Raw genomic sequence first — 17,658 nt, forward strand, 5'->3', positions numbered from 1 at the left:
GAGAGCGTTGAAGTCTGTTGATGGTAGATTGTAGGACCGAGATGGTGGACTCATAGGCAGCATGAGTTTCATCTATCAACTTCTTTGAGTGAGTGGACTGATCCGCAATGGCTGTTTGAAGATCTGCCTTGATTGCGGATACCTCAGAGATGAGGCGCTCCGCAGTAGCCATAAACTACTTATGATCAGACTGACGACTTGTATCTAGGGATTGGATTCCCATTTCAACTTTTAAAGAAATTCGCTCAACAGCTAGTTGTTCACGAGTTTCAAGTCGTTCAATTCTTTCAATAAGTGACTGCGGTCCCAGTAGGTCTTCAGGTTGCGGTTGAGTGGGCTTAACCGCAGCAAGAATCTGATCTACTTTGGCTTGTAGACTCATAAATTCTTTTCTGGATACTGCAATCTTCTTTTTCTTCTTTTTCTCTTTCGGCTTGGAGGTTGAGTGTTGAGAGCCACTCGAAGCTTCTTCCTCATCAAAGATCATTGAATCGTCATCAGAAGGGGTAGGTTGAGTTACCTCATTGAGATCAAAGTCATCGAATCCAAACGTAGGTGCAGAGCTAACTTCTATTGCGATGCCATCATCTTGAGAATTTCTAACAGTTGGAGTTGGAGGGAGTTTTGATGTACCTTCACCACCAAGAGTGGTATGAGCGTTGCAGACTGTCTCAGCCATTGTGGACATCCACTCTTGTTCCTTGAGAATGGTGGTGACAGTGTTGGCGTTGTTAATAGCGTCAGCCCAATACTTTCCCACGGTTTCAATCTCCTGCTGTTTCTGTTGAATCTGCTTGGTTTGTTGGTCCTTCCTTGCCTGAAATGCCCTACGGAAAGCGGCATATTTCTTGATTTTGGATTCTGAGACCGGATTATAGTGTAGCCATGAATCATTTGATTAGTCACCATCAAATCCTTGAAAACGCACCGAGGTGTCCCTCGGATCCACGGATCCTTGCACAATGGTGCTCACCGTGCCTAAACCACCTCGAAAAGATGTAAGCAGATTAAGATTTCCTAAGCTTCCTCGGTCTCCTTGACCCGTGGTCAAGTATGGCCCCGGCTCAGTTGTGGCAAGGGCGGAAGAATTGCCCTGCGGTTGGGAAGGTGTTTGAAGTGTTTGGGTTACAGACAAAAGGATGAAGTTCAACTCCTCGGGTGAAAAGAAATGTAGACGGGAAGCCCTGGAGACCTTAGGGCGAGAACCAGTTCCATCCCTTTGGGAGTAAGCTGGGGGTGAGTCTCCACGTTCAGTTGAAACAGACACACTTTCTGTGTCTGAGTAGAATTCGATGGTTGAAATGAATGGGTCTGCGGCCACCCCAAGGACTACCGGAGCCTTTTGAGAGCCTGCAGCATCAGTGTGACAACTGTCAATTAAGGTCATTCTCGGACTCATGCATCTTTATAAAAACCATTCATGCACAACATGCCATGGCCTAGTAGTATAAATTAGGTCAAAATCTTGCATAAACTAGGATCCAACTAAGATCTAGGACTAATATACTTGACTCTTACGATTCTAGTAAGTTGTTTAACTACAATAGGAAATGCCAATACCATAATTAGAATGAAACTTCAAACTTTGTTACAATTGAAAAAGGGTATAAAACCCTAAAAATAAATTAAAATATTCTAATTTCATCCCAATATGATGGTGAATATCAAACAATGTTCCAAAAACTCTAAAGACCCCAAAAATCCAAATTTATAAACTTTAAAGCTTAAAAACTTTATAAAATTTCTATAAACTTCCTAATATAAAATTTTTATTAATCAAGTTATAGATTATAATCAATGAAATAGAAATTTAAATTATCATACATTAATCATAATTTATTAGTTAAAAAACAAGATTTTTAAATAAATCAAAAATTGCTTAAAGAGACATTTTTATAAAAATTTAGGTTTTATAAAAATTGAAGGGAGAATTATATAATTTGAATTTTAGGAGAGAGGGAGCCTCTCTCACTCATAAAATTCGTGCATCCTCTCCCCCATGCCCTCTCTCTTCCCAAAACTTCAATCATTAAAACACAATCCCCACTCTTCCACTTCTCTTTTCACTCTCTCTCACACTCCACCCTTTCAACTCTCAAACTCTCCTCCTCTCTCTCCAAACCCACGAAAATCATCAGCCAAGAACACCTCTCCACACTAAAATCTTCATCTTTTAAGGTTGTTCTTCAAGGTATTCACGAAAATCCTTCATTTTCCTTACTTTTCCTTCTTGTTTTTAAAGGGTTTTCTTGTACTTCTCCTCCTTCTACACCATTCTTTATGAACATTCATGAAGATGTTCATGAATGTCGTGTTTGATGATGATGGTGGTAGGGTTTCACCCAAGAACAACATGCATGTTGTTTAATGGTGAAATCCAAGGACCAAAACCTATGTCAAACACTAAGGTTCGGATTTTTACAAGTTTTAAAGGCTCATACACCTTATGCATTCAAGTATTTCCTTTAAAAACATCACTATAACAAACATATGTCCATGCATGGTCTTCAAACCGTGATGCATGTGAAAAACACCAAGCTAAAGAACTTGATGATCAAAGTACATTGTTAATAGTGCATGTAAATGATTTTGTCTAGAAAAATATCTAAAAGTTCTTTTCTGCTCAAATCAAAATTTTTCCAGATTCCCATTAAGGTAATATGAATATCTGGAAAATCCCAAGAGTTTTTATCGTTTCCTTGATTTATTAAAATTGTTGCAAGAAAACAAGGGCATAAATCACATAAAATACTTCCAGAGGTCTATAAATACGGAATAAATTCGTGGATGACCCCTATGGTGAATAATGACCTCTCATTAAACTTCATCGATTTATGTTGCTGTTTAGTATGATTTTCGATTTTCTTTTTGTTTGGGTGCAATAAATCACAAAACCACTTTAAAGAGTGTGAAAATTTTATCGAACAATTTTCGCAGCTCTTACCTGTGATGGGAGACTTAGAAAAATAATTTCAGAATTTTTCATCATGCCTTTCTATTTTTCCCAATTTTTGGTAGTTATAATGGCCTAAAAATAGGAAAAATAGTTCTGATTATCCAAAATTCATGAAAATTTACCAGAACATCATGTTGTACATTAGGAGGTTACATAAAACTTTTGATGATTTTCCTCTACTGTATACTATTTTTCTCCTATTTTCTAAGGTTAAATACACTTAAATACACTTAAATACACATAAATACCCAAAACCGAAATATACAATATGAAAACCACTTTTGGTATTTTTCCCAGATTACTTACACTGTAAATGATGTTACAAAAATTTTTGGTAATTTATTTTAACTGTTTGTTATTTATTCTTCAATTAATGATTATTTAAGGGGATAAAAACAAGGAAAAATAGAAATAACCACTGAAAAATATCTGTTATATTTTTCCCAGCCTAGTTATGTATAATAACAGCTAAATAAAAAGTTTGAGTAATTTTGGAAACTGTTTTCTATTTATTTCAATTTTTATTAGAATAAATGCTCAAAAATCATAAAATATAGTTAAACAGCTTGGAAATCCATTTTTATATTTTTCCTAGCTTATTAATGTATAATAACAGTTAAAGAAAAAGTTTGAGTAATTTTGGAAACTGTTTTCTATTTATTTCAATTTTTATTAGAATAAATGCTCAAAAATCATAAAATATAATTAAACAGCTTGGAAATCCATTTTTATATTTTTCCTAGCTTAGTAATGTATAATAACAGTTAAATAAAAAGTTTGAGTAATTTTGGAAACTGTTTTCTATTTATTTCAATTTTTATTAGAATAAATGCTCAAAAATCATAAAATATAATTAAACAGCTTGGAAATCCATTTTTATATTTTTCCTAGCTTAGTAATGTGTAATAACAGTAAAATAAAAAGTTTGAGAATTTTCATCCTTTGAATGCTATTTTTCGTGAATTTATTTGGTTATGAAGGCTTAAAAACTTGGAAAAATAGTTAACCATATCAAAAAAAAATTCAAGGGAAATTTTCTGGAAAACCTCTATTGTATTTAGAATGAAAATACAAGGTTTGACAATTTTTGGAAACTATTTGATAATATTTTGCGTTTTTAGGAATTTAAAACACCTTTAAATGTGTTGAAATACCCTCAAATTATATTACTAAATCTGGAAAATTAATATCCAAAATTTTTCTTAATCACATGACTTATAGAATTTCACCATTTCAGAAAAATCGTAACCAATTAATATAAAACCGATATTAGAACATAAATTCGGCATTTCTCTATATGTAGAGTTTAGTATATTAGCATTAGATTTCGACATGGAAACTCACTAGTGTGTGTTTGATGTCGTAGGATCCCGGTAGTAAGGCGTTGGTGTATTCCGAGGCACTACTTGTACCTACTCAAAACATTGTGAGTATTCAGGCACTCCCCTATTTTCAGTTTTTTTTTTTAAGTTTTGGGGTGGAAAAGCATGTCCCGAAAAACTATTATTTGAATGTTGTATTTAAATTGATTTGTATCAAACATGATTGCTATTTTATTGCTATGTCTCTCTATGTATGTCTATGCAACACGGAACATGAGAACTTATCGTACTAAGGCCTTTCCCTTATCTCTAACCATTAACTCTTTGAGCCAATGGTCATTATGGATAGCGCTATTAGGAATTGACAACTCCTCACTCGCCTTATTGCTGGAGTGCATGATACCATATTCATCTATGGAACGATAAGCATAGATCTTGATAGGGCTTCAGTCATAGGTTTGGTTGAGACTCATTGTTTGCTCATACACATACAAACTCGTTTCTCGTTATAGCAATAAACTTGTTATTTATTATGGCAATAAACTCGTTTATCAATTTTAGCAATCAACTTTGTTTCTCATTATAGCAATGAACTTTGTTCTCATTAAAGCAATGTACTTGTATTTATGAAAAGTCTTATACCAAATCTTGATTTTATAAACCTGTGAACTCACCAACTATTTTCATAGTTGACGCTCGTTTTACATGCTTTTTCAGGAAATAATTAGTAAGTGGATATAGAGATTCATCATCATAGAGCATGCTGCATCGTGTGGAAGTTATTTTATGAAGTTATATATTTTGAACAATGTCATTTTGGAAAACTTGTACTTTGTTTTGCTTAAGCTATGGGTTGTAAACTTTTAAATATTGCTATGGTGATGTATCTTTATCTTTTGCAATGAAACCTTTGTCGCTGTCATACCTTGCGTTTCCGCTTTAGCGGGGTGTGACAGAAATGGTATCAGAGCTAAAGTTATAGAGAACATCAGTTTTCCTTTAAGAAAACACAACCTATAACCAGAACTTATAAAAATTCTTTTTACATCAAACATATTACTAATATAATTAGGTCGGGAATTGTATCGTTGGACCTCAATTAAACATAGCCTGATCACCTATGTTTAATTAAGGAAAGATTTATACAAAGCTTGAGCTAATTATAATGGGAATATGTTCAACAAAATTTTTGAGAAAACTTTATTTCAAAAATTCAAAAAGGTTAATTTTGGTGTGTGTAAGCATTGCATATTATAGGCATGCATTGTCATTTATTTCATATCTCATTGAATCTATGTCTCAGTCCACTATGTCGACATCGTCATCTTCTCACGCTACCGCCTCAGCTGATGAGTCTGGCTACGTCACTGTTATCCCTCGACGTGATCCCCCCGCCTCGGTGGAGGAAGACCCCTCGGAAGACACAGAAGATACAGGAAACTCGGTGGAGATCAGCAATGACAACGCCCCGAGTCAGCGACGCGAGGCATCGCCTACATCGGTGATGCCACAGCCACCACTTTATGGGCTTCGCATTCGGAGGACGGCGAGGAAGAGTGTTCCCATTCCAGGAAGGATAGCCACCAGCACAGCAGGACTTGGCTCGGCAGGACCTAGCAGGGTAGGACCTAGCATGGCAGGACCGAGAGCACCCCCACCTCAGCGAGCTATAGGGATACCTGTCAGGCGGTCAGGTATGACCCCGGAGGAGTCCCGGAGGATGCATTCGATGGCAGCGGGCCTACATCACAGTCTTGCTGTGATAGCTGAGCATCGGGAAGTTTTGGATGAAGTGTTGACAAGGATGGAAATCCTGTTTCAGCATTCGATGGAGACTGCTGACACTGCTAGTGCTGCTAGACGAGTGGCAGGTCGTGCGATGACCGCATGTTATGTGTTTGGAGGGCTGTTACTGATTGTGGTGTGGATGTTTCTTGTTGGGATAGCGATTCGTACTTGGTTCTTATTTTAGTATTTTATTGTGTCATGAAATGAAAACCCATGTTGGGTATCTTTTGGGGAAAGACATTAAAACTTTATTTTGGGAATTTATGTATTGCTTTGGTTTTAAGACTATTTCAAATGGTGATGAGAAGTTTATTTTATGTTTGAAAACTTTTACTATGAGGTCAAACCCTAGAATTTTCTTAGTCAATGGTCGAATAAAAAGATTTTTCTTTTCTTTCCTTTCTAAAATCTATATGCCTAGTACTAATGCAAACCATTAATTTGACAACACTTACGGTTTTCAAAATAGTAGTGAACTAAATATTATACATTATTTTATGTATTTATACGTATTTCTTCTCTTGTGTCTTAGAACCATGTCAGGAAGGCCTAATCGCGGGAGCCCATAGAGCGAAACACCCGATGTTGCTCAAATTGTAGCACAACAGCTCTTGGAAGCAATCCCAAACATTGTTACTCAAGTAACTGCGGGTCTTAATGCTAACCAAGGAAGTAGTGGAGGAAACCGGGGAAACAATGAAAGAGAATGCAACTACAAGTCCTTTATGGCCTGTAAACCTAAGGAATTCCATGGAAAGGAAGGTGCGGTCGGGTTGCTGAAATGGATTGACAGCATGGAGTCGGTCCTTCACATTAGCAAATGCCTCGAGCGCAACAAAGTTGAGTATGCAACTTGTCTACTCCAAGATAGGGCATTGACCTGGTGGAATACTTTAGTGCAAACCCGAGGTCGTGCAGCGGCAAATCAGCTAACTTAGGAAGACCTAAAGAAGCTGCTGATAGAGGAGTATTGTCCCAAGGATGAAATTCAGAAGCTTGAATCTGAGTTCTGGAACCATTCTATGGTTGGAACACAAATAGAGAAGTACACAGTCCGATTTCATGAACTAGCAAAACTGGTACCTCACATGGTTACTCCTGAGGAGAAACGGATAGATCGTTACATATGGGGTCTGGCACCATAGATTCGGGGAATGGTTACTTCAGCAAACCCAACTACCATTCAAAGTGCAGTAAGTCTAGCAAATCGACTAACCAATGATGTGATAAGGACGGGAGCATCGGCAAAGGAAAACTCTAGTAGCAAGAGGAAGCCAGCAGATCAGGGAGAGAAGAAGTATGGAGGCAAGTCAGGGAGGAAGCAGAAAGTCTCAAGAAACTTTATGGTAAGAGCCCAGGAGCAAGAACCAGTGAAAACTCAGGAACCGGAAGTCATGGAAGTGCAGGAGCGAAAGCAGTACTCAGGACCGCTTCCGAAGTGCAATAAGTGTAACTTCCATCACAAGGGAGCTTGCCCAGTGTGCCAAAACTGTAAACAAACAGACCATTACCCGAAGTATTGTAAGCTGAATAAGGATGGAAAAAGGGCATGTTACGAGTGCGGGAGTACTGATCATCTGCGTAGTGCTTGTCCCAAACTGAACAAAGGGGCCTGGTAACAATGGACAAGGCCAAGCTAGGAAAAATTTCCAAGGAAATCAAGGTGGGCGGCCAAGAGGTGTAGCCTTTGTGATTCGTGCAGAAGAAGCTCGTCAGAACCCTGAGGTGATAACAGGTACGTTTCTCCTGAACAACCATTTTGCATCAGTAATATTCGATGCGGGAGCAGAAAGGAGTTTCGTTTCTTTAGCATTTAGACCGTTAATTGAGTTGAAATCAAGAAAGATGAGGAATACTTATACTATTGAACTTGCTGATGGGTATGAAATTAGGGCCAATGAAATAATTCCTGGCTGTACTCTGAATTTAGCTGATAAACTCTTTAACATTGACCTAATTCCTATAGAGCTAGGTAGTTTTGATGTAATAGTAGGAATGGATTGGTTATCCAAAAATAGAGCGGACATTGGTTGTTACGAGAAAGTCATTAGGGTGCCTCTCCCCAATGGAGAAACCCTTATCATACACGGTGAGAAGCCAGGAAGAAGTTTAAACATTGTATCAAGCATGAAGATTCACAAGTACCTGAAGAAGAATTGTATCGCATTCATGGCCCACGTGATAGAAAGAGAACCTGAAGCTAAGCAACTCAAGGAGATCCCGGTGGTTCAAAACTATCCCGAAGTGTTTCCGGAGGAATTACCCGGTCTACCCCCTCACAGACAGGTCGAATTTCGGATAGACTTAATTCCCGGAGCGGCACCGGTAGCAAAAGCACCATATCGCCTCGTGCCATCCGAGATGCAAGAACTGTCCGGACAGCTTCCTAGAACTGCTAAAGGTCATGACTCAATTTGGGTCATAGTGGATCGACTGACGAAATCTGCTCACTTTCTCCCCATTCGGGAAGACTTCAAGATGGAAAAGTTGGCCCAAATCTACATCGACAAAATTGTTTCTCTGCATGGTGTACCCCTATCCATCATTTCTGATAGAGATAGTCGTTTTACATCACGATTTTGGTGGATGTTACAGAAGGCACTAGGAACCAAGATAAATTTGAGCACAGCTTACCACCCTCAGACAGATGGGCAGACAGAGAGAACAATACAAACATTGGAAGACATGCTACGGGCGTGTGTCATTGAGTTCAAAGGAAATTGGGATACTCATTTGCCTCTAATTGAGTTTTCCTACAATAACAGTTACCACACGAGTATCCAATGTGCCCCATACGAAGCATTGTATGGACGCAAGTGTCGTTCTCCATTGTGTTGGACAGAAATCGGAGACAGACAATTGACTAGACTCGACCTTATCCAGGAAACAACTGACAAGATTGCTATCATCAAAGATAGGCTTAAAGCCGCCAGAGATCGTCAGAAAAGTTATGCGGATAATCGTCGAAAACCATTAGAATTCCAAGTTGGAGACAAGGTACTTCTAAAGGTGTCGCCTGGGAAAGGGCTTGTACGTTTTGGTAAGAAAGGAAAACTAAGCCCAAGATATGTTGGACCCTTCGAGATCATTGAAAGGATTGGTCCGGTGGCATATAAACTCCGATTACCCCAAGAGTTAAGCGCCATTCACGACACATTCCACGTCTCCAATCTTAAGAAATGTTTAGCCGACGAAGCATTGATAGTACCTCTGGAGGAAATTAAGATCAATGATAAGCTAAACTTTGTTGAGGAACCGATAGAAATCCTTGACAAGGAGGTGAAACAACTTAAGCGGAGTAAGATTACGATTGTGAAAGTTCGATGGAACTCAAAACGCGGGCCGGAGTACACCTGGGAGCGTGAGGACTTCATGAAGGAAAAGTATCCACAACTTTTCCCATGCGATGACAAACGATGACATAGAATGAATTTCGGGACGAAATTCTTTGTAAGTGGGGGATACTGTGACAACTGTCAATTAAGGTCATTCTCGGACTCATGCATCTTTATAAAAACCATTCATGCACAACATGCCATGGCCTAGTAGTATAAATTAGGTCAAAATCTTGCATAAACTAGGATCCAACTAAGATCTAGGACTAATATACTTGACTCTCACGATTCTAGTAAGTTGTTTAACTACAATAGAAAATGCCAATACCATAATTAGAATGAAACTTCAAACTTTGTTACAATTGAAAAAGGGTATAAAACCCTAAAAATAAATTAAAATATTATAATTTCATCCCAATATGATGGTGAATATCAAACAATGTTCCAAAAACTCTAAAGAGCCCAAAAATCCAAATTTATAAACTTGAAAGCTTAAAAACTTTATAAAATTTCTATAAACTTCCTAATATAAAATTTTTATTAATCAAATTATAGATTATAATCAATGAAATAGAAATTTAAATTATCATACATTAATCATAATTTATTAGTTAAAAAAACAAGATTTTTAAATAAATCAAAAATTGCTTAAAGATTCATTTTTATAAAAATTTAGGTTTTATAAAAATTGAAGGGAGAATTATATAATTTGAATTTTAGGAGAGAGGGAGCCTCTCTCACTCATAAAATTCGTGCATCCTCTCCCCCATGCCCTCTCTCTTCCCAAAACTTCAATCATTAAAACACAATCCCCACTCTTCCACTTCGCTCTTCACTCTCTCTCACACTCCACCCTTTCAACTCTCAAACTCTCATCCTCTCTCTCCAAAACCACGAAAATCATCAGCCAAGAACACCTCTCCACACTAAAATCTTCATCTTCTAAGGTTGTTCTTCAAGGTATTCACGAAAATCCTTCATTTTCCTTACTTTTCCTTCTTGTTTTTAAAGGGTTTTCTTGTACTTCTCCTCCTTCTACACCATTCTTTATGAACATTCATGAACATGTTCATGAATGTCGTGTTTGATGATGATGGTGGTAGGGTTTCACCCAAGAACAACATGCATGTTGTTTAATGGTGAAATCCAAGGACCAAAACCTATGTCAAACACTAAGGTTCGGATTTTTACAAGTTTTAAAGGCTCATACACCTTATGCATTCAAGTATTTCCTTTAAAAACATCACTATAACAAACATATGTCCATGCATGGTCTTCAAACCGTGATGCATGTGAAGAACACCAAGCTAAAGAGCTTGATGATCAAAGTACATTGTTAATAGTGCATGTAAATGATTTTGTCTAGAAAAATATCTAAAAGTTCTTTTCTGCTCAAATCAAAATTTTTCCAGATTCCCATTAAGGTAATATGAATATCTGGAAAATCCCAAGAGTTTTTATCGTTTCCTTGATTTATTAAAATTGTTGCAAGAAAAAAAAGGGCATAAATCACATAAAATACTTCCAGAGGTCTATAAATACGGAATAAATTCGTGGATGACCCCTATGGTGAATAATGACCTCTCATTAAACTTCATCGATTTATGTTGCTGTTTAGTATGATTTTCGATTTTCTTTTTGTTTGGGTGCAATAAATCACAAAACCACTTTAAAGAGTGTGAAAATTTTATCTAACAATTTTCGCAGCTCTTACCTGTGGTGGGAGACTTAGAAAAATAATTTCAGAATTTTTCATCATGCCTTTCTATTTTTCCCAATTTTTGGTAGTTATAATGGCCTAAAAATAGGAAAAATAGTTCTGATTATCCAAAATTCATGAAAATTTACCAGAACATCATGTTGTACATTAGGAGGTTACATAAAACTTTTGATGATTTTCCTCTACTGTATACTATTTTTCTCCTATTTTCTAAGGTTAAATACACTTAAATACACTTAAATACACATAAATACCCAAAACCGGATTATACAATATGCAAACCACTTTTGGTATTTTTCCCAGATTACTTACACTGTAAATGATGTTACAAAAATTTTTGGTAAATTATTTTAACTGTTTGTTATTTATTCTTCAAATAATGATTATTTAAGGGGATAAAACAAGGAAAAATAGAAATAACCACTGAAAAATATCTTTTATATTTTTCCCAGCCTAGTTATGTATAATAACAGTTAAATAAAAAGTTTGAGTAATTTTGGAAACTGTTTTCTATTTATTTCAATTTTTATTAGAATAAATGCTCAAAAATCATAAAATATAATTAAACAGCTTGGAAATCCATTTTTATATTTTTCCTAGCTTAGTAATGTATAATAACAGTTAAATAAAAAGTTTGAGTAATTTTGGAAACTGTTTTCTATTTATTTTAATTTTTATTAGAATAAATGCTCAAAAATCATAAAATATAATTAAACAGCTTGGAAATCCATTTTTATATTTTTCCTAGCTTAGTAATGTATAATAACAGTTAAATAAAAAGTTTGAGTAATTTTGGAAACTGTTTTCTATTTATTTCAATTTTTATTAGAATAAATGCTCAAAAATCATAAAATATAATTAAACAGCTTGGAAATCCATTTTTATATTTTTCCTAGCTTAGTAATGTGTAATAACAGTAAAATAAAAAGTTTGAGAATTTTCATCCTTTGAATGCTATTTTTCGTGAATTTATTTGGTTATGAAGGCTTAAAAACTTGGAAAAATAGTTAACCATATCAAAAAAAAAATTCAAGGGAAATTTTCTGGAAAACCTCTATTGTATTTAGAATGAAAATACAAGGTTTGACAATTTTTGGAAACTATTTGATAATATTTTGCGTTTTTAGGAATTTAAAACACCTTTAAATGTGTTGAAATACCCTCAAATTATATTACTAAATCTGGAAAATTAAAATCCAAAATTTTCTTAATCACATGACTTATAGAATTTCACCATTTTAGAAAAATCGTAACCAATTAATATAAAACCGATATTAGAACATAAATTCGGCATTTCTCTATATGTAGAGTTTAGTATATTAGCATTAGATTTCGACATGGAAACTCACTAGTGTGTGTTTGATGTCGTAGGATCCCGGTAGTAAGGCGTTGGTGTATTCCGAGGCACTACTTGTACCTACTCGAAACATTGTGAGTATTCACACACTCCCCTATTTTCAGTTTTTTTTTTATGTTTTGGGGTGGAAAAGCATGTCCCGAAAAACTATTATTTGAATGTTGTATTTAAATTGATTTGTATCAAACATGATTGCTATTTTATTGCTATGTCTCTCTATGTATGTCTATGCAACACGGAACATGAGAACTTATCGTACTAAGGCCCTTCCCTTATCTCTAACCATTAACTCTTTGAGCCAATGGTCATTATGGATAGCGCTATTAGGAATTGACAACTCCTCACTCGCCCTATTGCTGGAGTGCATGATACCATATTCATCTATGGAACGATAAGCATAGATCTTGATAGGGCTTCAGTCATAGGTTTGGTTGAGACTCATTGTTTGCTCATACACATACAAACTCGTTTCTCGTTATAGCAATAAACTTGTTATTTATTATGGCAATAAACTCGTTTATGAATTTTAGCAATCAACTTTGTTTCTCATTATAGCAATGAACTTTGTTCTCATTAAAGCAATGTACTTGTATTTATGAAAAGTCTTATACCAAATCTTGATTTTATAAACCTGTGAACTCACCAACTATTTTCATAGTTGACGCTCGTTTTACATGCTTTTTCAGGAAATAATTAGTAAGTGGATATAGAGATTCATCATCATAGAGCATGCTGCATCGTGTGGAAGTTATTTTATGAAGTTATATATTTTGAACAATGTCATTTTGGAAAACTTGTACTTTGTTTTGCTTAAGCTATGGGTTGTAAACTTTTAAATATTGCTATGGTGATGTATCTTTATCTTTTGCAATGAAACCTTTGTCGCTGTCATACCTTGCGTTTCCGCTTTAGCGGGGTGTGACAGAAATGGTATCAGAGCTAAAGTTATAAAGAACATCAGTTTTCCTTTAAGAAAACACAACCTATAACCAGAACTTATAAAAATTCTTTTTACATCAAACATATTACTAATATAATTAGGTCGGGAATTGTATCGTTGGACCTCAATTAAACATAGCCTGATCACCTATGTTTAATTAAGGAAAGATTTATACAAAGCTTGAGCTAATTATAATGGGAATATGTTCAACAAAATTTTTGAGAAAACTTTATTTCAAAAATTCAAAAAGGTTAATTTTGGTGTGTGTAAGCATTGCATATTATAGGCATGCATTGTCATTTATTTCATATCTCATTGAATCTATGTCTCAGTCCACTATGTCGACATCGTCATCTTCTCACGCTACCGCCTCAGCTGATGAGTCCGGCTACGTCACTGTTATCCCTCGACGTGATCCCCCCGCCTCGGTGGAGGAAGACCCCTCGGAAGACACAGAAGATACAGGAAACTCGGTGGAGATCAACAATGACAACGCCCCGAGTCAGCGACGCGAGGCATCGCCTACATCGGTGATGCCACAGCCACCACTTTATGGGCTTCGCATTCGGAGGACGGCGAGGAAGAGTGTTCCCATTCCAGGAAGGATAGCCACCAGCACAGCAGGACTTGGCACGGCAGGACCTAGCAGGGTAGGACCTAGCATGGCAGGACCGAGAGCACCCCCACCTCAGCGAGCTATAGGGATACCTGTCAGGCGGTCAGGTATGACCCCGGAGGAGTCCCGGAGGATGCATTCGATGGCAGCGGGCCTACATCACAGTCTTGCTGTGATAGCTGAGCATCGGGAAGTTTTGGATGAAGTGTTGACAAGGATGGAAATCCTGTTTCAGCATTCGATGGAGACTGCTGACACTGCTAGTGCTGCTAGACGAGTGGCAGGTCGTGCGATGACCGCATGTTATGTGTTTGGAGGGCTGTTACTGATTGTGGTGTGGATGTTTCTTGTTGGGATAGCGATTCGTACTTGGTTCTGATTTTAGTATTTTATTGTGTCATGAAATGAAAACCCATGTTGGGTATCTTTTGGGGAAAGACATTAAAACTTTATTTTGGGAATTTATGTATTGCTTTGGTTTTAAGACTATTTCAAATGGTGATGAGAAGTTTATTTTATGTTTGAAAACTTTTACTATGATGTCAAACCCTAGAATTTTCTTAGTCAATGGTCGAATAAAAAGATTTTTCTTTTCTTTCCTTTCTAAAATCTATATGCCTAGTACTAATGCAAACCATTAATTTGACAACACTTACGGTTTTCAAAATAGTAGTGAACTAAATATTATACATTATTTTATGTATTTATACGTATTTCTTCTCTTGTGTCTTAGAACCATGTCAGGAAGGCCTAATCGCGGGCGCCCACAGAGCGAAACACCCGATGTTGCTCAAATTGTAGCACAACAGCTCTTGGAAGCAATCCCAAACATTGTTACTCAAGTAACTGCGGGTCTTAATGCTAACCAAGGAAGTAGTGGAGGAAACCGGGGAAACAATGAAAGAGAATGCAACTACAAGTCCTTTATGGCCTGTAAACCTAAGGAATTCCATGGAAAGGAAGGTGCGGTCGGGTTGCTGAAATGGATTGACAGCATGGAGTCGGTCCTTCACATTAGCAAATGCCTCGAGCGCAACAAAGTTGAGTATGCAACTTGTCTACTCCAAGATAGGGCATTGACCTGGTGGAATACTTTAGTGCAAACCCGAGGTCGTGCAGCGGCATATCAGCTAACTTGGGAAGACCTAAAGAAGCTGCTGATAGAGGAGTATTGTCCCAAGGATGAAATTCAGAAGCTTGAATCTGAGTTCTGGAACCATTCTATGGTTGGAACACAAATAGAGAAGTACACAGTCCGATTTCATGAACTAGCAAAACTGGTACCTCACATGGTTACTCCTGAGGAGAAACGGATAGATCGTTACATATGGGGTCTGGCACCATAGATTCGGGGAATGGTTACTTCAGCAAACCCAACTACCATTCAAAGTGCAGTAAGTCTAGCAAATCGACTAACCAATGATGTGATAAGGATGGGAGCATCGGCAAAGGAAAACTCTAGTAGCAAGAGGAAGCCAGCAGATCAGGGAGAGAAGAAGTATGGAGGCAAGTCAGGGAGGAAGCAGAAAGTCTCAAGAAACTTTATGGTAAGAGCCCAGGAGCAAGAACCAGTGAAAACTCAGGAACCGGAAGTCATGGAAGTGCAGGAGCGAAAGCAGTACTCAGGACCGCTTCCGAAGTGCAATAAGTGTAACTTCCATCACAATGGAGCTTGCCCAGTGTGCCCAAACTGTAAACAAACAGACCATTACCCGAAGTATTGTAAGCTGAATAAGGATGGAAAAAGGGCATGTTACGAGTGCGGGAGTACTGATCATCTGCGTAGTGCTTGTCCCAAACTGAACAAAGGGACCTGGTAACAATGGACAAGGCCAAGCTAGGCAAAATTTCCAAGGAAATCAAGGTGGGCGGCCAAGAGGTGTAGCCTTTGTGATTCGTGCAGAAGAAGCTCGTCAGAACCCTGGGGTGATAACAGGTACGTTTCTCCTGAACAACCATTTTGCATCAGTAATATTCGATGCGGGAGCAGAAAGGAGTTTCGTTTCTTTAGCATTTAGACCGTTAATTGAGTTGAAATCAAGAAAGATGAGGAATACTTATACTATTGAACTTGCTGATGGGTATGAAATTAGGGCCAATGAAATAATTCCTGGCTGTACTCTGAATTTAGCTGATAAACTCTTTAACATTGACCTAATTCCTATAGAGCTAGGTAGTTTTGATGTAATAGTAGGAATGGATTGGTTATCCAAAAATAGAGCGGACATTGGTTGTTACGAGAAAGTCATTAGGGTGCCTCTCCCCAATGGAGAAACCCTTATCATACACGGTGAGAAGCCAGGAAGAAGTTTAAACATTGTATCAAGCATGAAGATTCACAAGTACCTGAAGAAGAATTGTATCGCATTCATGGCCCACGTGATAGAAAGAGAACCTGAAGCTAAGCAACTCAAGGAGATCCCGGTGGTTCAAAACTATCCCGAAGTGTTTCCGGAGGAATTACCCGGTCTACCCCCTCACAGACAGGTCGAATTTCGGATAGACTTAATTCCCGGAGCGGCACCGGTAGCAAAAGCACCATATCGCCTCGCGCCATCCGAGATGCAAGAACTGTCCGGACAGCTTCCTAGAACTGCTAAAGGTCATGACTCAATTTGGGTCATAGTGGATCGACTGACGAAATCTGCTCACTTTCTCCCCATTCGGGAAGACTTCAAGATGGAAAAGTTGGCCCAAATCTACATCGACAAAATTGTTTCTCTGCATGGTGTACCCCTATCCATCATTTCTGATAGAGATAGTCGTTTTACATCACGATTTTGGTGGATGTTACAGAAGGCACTAGGAACCAAGATAAATTTGAGCACAGCTTACCACCCTCAGACAGATGGGCAGACAGAGAGAACAATACAAACATTGGAAGACATGCTACGGGCGTGTGTCGTTGAGTTCAAAGGAAATTGGGATACTCATTTGCCTCTAATTGAGTTTTCCTACAATAACAGTTACCACACGAGTATCCAATGTGCCCCATACGAAGCATTGTATGGACGCAAGTGTCGTTCTCCATTGTGTTGGACAGAAATCGGAGACAGACAATTGACTAGACTCGACCTTATCCAGGAAACAACTGACAAGATTGCTATCATCAAAGATAGGCTTAAAGCCGCCAGAGATCGTCAGAAAAGTTATGCGGATAATCGTCGAAAACCATTAGAATTCCAAGTTGGAGACAAGGTACTTCTAAAGGTGTCGCCTGGGAAAGGGCTTGTACGTTTTGGTAAGAAAGGAAAACTAAGCCCAAGATATGTTGGACCCTTCGAGATCATTGAAAGGATTGGTCCGGTGGCATATAAACTCCGATTACCCCAAGAGTTAAGCCCCATTCACGACACATTCCACGTCTCCAATCTTAAGAAATGTTTAGCCGACGAAGCATTGATAGTACCTCTGGAGGAAATTAAGATCAATGATAAGCTAAACTTTGTTGAGGAACCGATAGAAATCCTTGACAATGAGGTGAAACAACTTAAGCGGAGTAAGATTCCGATTGTGAAAGTTCGATGGAACTCAAAACGCGGGCCGGAGTACACCTGGGAGCGTGAGGACTTCATGAAGGAAAAGTATCCACAACTTTTCCCATGCGATGACAAACGATGACAT

The sequence above is a fragment of the Lactuca virosa genome, chromosome 4 (assembly GCF_052849685.1).
Source record: "Lactuca virosa cultivar CGN04683 chromosome 4, Lactuca_virosa_CGN04683_v6, whole genome shotgun sequence".
NCBI lineage: Eukaryota > Viridiplantae > Streptophyta > Magnoliopsida > Asterales > Asteraceae > Lactuca > Lactuca virosa.